The sequence below is a fragment of the Parasteatoda tepidariorum genome, chromosome X1 (assembly GCF_043381705.1).
Source record: "Parasteatoda tepidariorum isolate YZ-2023 chromosome X1, CAS_Ptep_4.0, whole genome shotgun sequence".
Taxonomy (NCBI): Eukaryota; Metazoa; Arthropoda; class Arachnida; order Araneae; family Theridiidae; genus Parasteatoda; species Parasteatoda tepidariorum.
The window spans coordinates 44,420,024-44,423,254 of NC_092214.1; the positions used below are offsets into that span (position 1 = coordinate 44,420,024).

Consider the following 3,231-nt stretch of genomic DNA (forward strand, 5'->3'; position numbering starts at 1 on the left):
AGAAACATTATTATATATATATATATCATTGATAATAGTAATGAAAAACTGTGTAATAATAGTAAAGAATTAATAGAATGACAATATCGGTTTATCAAATTTGCTAAGCAAGACTCAAATAATGATTAGAAGTGCGTCAATAAATATAACTCCATGCCATTCCCAAAATATACCCAATCTATAAATAAGGTGTAAAAAAATTCACTTTTGTTGCTAGACCTGAACTAAAAATTTTAATCCTACGATATGAAGTGGTACGAAACTAATTTCTTTCATAAAAACAAAAAAATATGCTGTATTTTAATAGTTGGTATTAAAATTAATGGCAGGATGAATTCCGTTTTTTGAAATTACCGCTGTAGTGTTGAGTTTTAAAGAGCATTGAAATGCGCTCACCTCACTTTCGTTCAAGGCCCCGAATCTTCAATGCAAATGTGGGGCCTACCTCCATCTTCGTTGGAGCATCTTCGATACGATAAGGCATTGAGCCTGTTGATTCAACTTGTGTTACCTGAAGTAAGAAGTTTTACGACCCCTAGCAAGGTTGCCAAATTAGTTGCGGTCGCCAAACTCATTCCAGAAGGTTCAGTTTCTTCAATCGAAGTAGCGCCTGATTTTTTAATCAAGAGAGGGATACGGGGAAAGTTGCTATTAATCTTTTTCTGATGCATGATATGAATACCGTCTCTCATTTGAAATTTTTTTTTGCGTATCAATTATTTAATCTAAAAAGTTTTTATTGACTAATGGCTTTAGCATGCAAAACGTGGATTAAATTTTATTGTTTAAATTGGATAGAATTAAGGAAATTTAAAATACATAATAGCTTAATAGTTGTTACTATACAATCCATATACTAAAGTAACAAAATATTAAATATGAAGCACAAAAACTAAAATAATATTACTGAATTCGGGAAACTACAACACTTTTTTTTAACCAGACATTTTTTACCACTTATTTATTTCCTCATTATTATTCGATATATTTACATATCAGTGAATTTATTTCATTACCAGAAATGGATTTAAAGCCTTTATAAATGCAAAATATTGTTTGATACTTTGCACTCGGAAACATGGGAATAGCTAGTCCGATTCTGGCAATAACCCTGGAAGTACCTTTCCTTCGAACTTAGTTATTATTTTTATCTAGGAAATAGATACCAAGTTCGATTAAATGCTAGTATTCCAATCACTTGAAAGTGGTGAAGTTTTTAGACTTTTCTATTAATTAAGACTAGCAATTAAGATTTTTCAAATGAGGTACAGAACGAAGTAAACTACGAAAACTTCCGCAAAAAGATAACAGCAAATATAATTTTTTTTAATACAGCTCAATTAATGTACTCAATGGGCACCTGTGGAATGGTTACACACATGCTTTCGATTAGAAATAACAGCCACAACTATTAACAGAAGAATGAAACACACACGCCCATACTAAACGCCAGCCTATTGGCTTCATTACAGCATGGTCAACGAATAAACTAGTCGATACGATAACTAAGATATACGCTATAATCTATATTGCATGTCATCGCTATAGGCAACATAAAAAAGGAGTATCAAGGAACTCCAGTAGAAAAAGGGAGCTCTGTGACCTTTCCTCCTCCTAACACTCATATAATTAATTCTCTCTTTGTGATATCTCTCTGGGGGGGGGGTAATTTGTGCTGTCTTTCAATTTGACCAGAGTCTAAAAGTCATTTTGTATTGAGCAGAAGGAGGAGTCTAAGTAGTAAGAGGATCTATGCTACTCACTTCTACCCACAATGAAATGAAGTTTGGTACAGAAAGAAACATTATGGAAGTTTACTAGTTTTAAGTAAAATAAGATATGAGATGAGAAATCACAGTTTGTGGATGAAAATTGTAGATACCTTGAAACGTAGGCAAGCTAGGAATTTTATACACCGGATGTCAGAAAGATGATGATGATGACATGGTCTTGATTTGAGACTTAAAAAGTAAATTGTAGGAAGTTACGTAGAAAATCTCCCAGGCAAACAAAAATGCATACGCACGAGTATGGCCGCAGTTTAACCTCAGCCTGCCTCATCCAAAGAGAACTGAAATTCAATGCTAACGTGAGAAATTGCAATAATCCATCAAGAAATTATCAACATAACTCTTTATTTAGATTGGTAATATTTTACATATCAGTTGTTTGTAACCATCTCTTGTAAGATTTTAATAAGCTTTGATAAAGTTGCGTCCCACAGTGGACTGATTGAAAGTGCAGTAGAACACCGAAATCAAACATCACTGGCAGGGGTCAGTGTGCGGGTGGGTGACCACTTTTATCAGCTTGCGAAGGGATCAAGAGTCCTCGTTACACTGTTCTACCGCAAAATGCTTGACTTCAAGCGCAGGTCGTCGGGTTATGAGAGAGGGGAGTCATCCCTCTTTTTATATTTATTTAACTATCATATTAATTTAGATAAAATAGTTTTCATCATTAGATTTCTGAATTTTTAGGTACTGGGCAATTCCATGAAAAAGGGGAAAAGCATTGGAAAATTCAAATAAGAATAATGTTATAATTTTGGATGTTTTCTGAATTAGAAAGGTTTGAAGTTTGATAATTCATAATTATTTTTTTTGAGAATTTAGTCTTTTAGTATTGGTAACCCATTGAACATTGGCATTTACTTGTTCTGATTTGGGTGAAGAACATAGTCAGTTTTTGAAAATCAGTAAGTTAACATTATTTTAATTTCAAAATGTTCCAAAGAATAAATATTGTTTATTACACTTAATAGAAATATTGTGCAGTGTTAAAATAAGTTTTTGTTGTTAAATTCACTTAATTATATAAATTTCAACTAAACATTAATGCATGTAACGTAAGTTACCAAAAACTAGAAAAAGTTTTTGTGTGTAAAAAAGAACAAGTGATACAAAAGTAAGAATAATATTTTTTCTTCCTTAGAGGCTAACACTAAATAAGCAGCAATAGTTTTCTTTTCAAATATTACTTATTTATTGTTTTGTGCCCCATTCAATATGTGTAACGTAAGTTACTGACATGCATGCAATGTAAGTTACCAATGTGAAATGAGTTTATTCCTCTTGAAAATTGGCATACAAACTAAATAAGATGTATCCAGTTACAATACCAAAGTTTAAATAAATTATCACTGCCTTAAGATATTAATTTTAATGAAACTCTTTGCTTTAAGTTATTAATTTGGGTGTTGGCATTCATATGTTTTCAAAGTTGAACGAA

The 3,231-nt window shown here is 31.9% G+C and overlaps 1 protein-coding gene across 2 annotated transcripts in view; it reads right to left on the bottom strand.

The window, feature by feature from the left end:
• Positions 1-526, bottom strand: part of LOC107447991 (CD151 antigen) — a 161,508-nt gene extending 160,982 nt beyond the window's left edge. Inside the window, exon 1 of one of the 2 annotated variants that reach the window (XM_071187513.1) lies at positions 397-526. The gene's annotated coding sequence lies outside the window, so the exon portion shown is untranslated. The remainder of the gene's footprint in view (positions 1-396) is intronic. The other variant, XM_071187511.1, reaches the window with a different exon arrangement.
• Between the last annotated feature and the right edge of the window lie 2,705 nt (positions 527-3,231).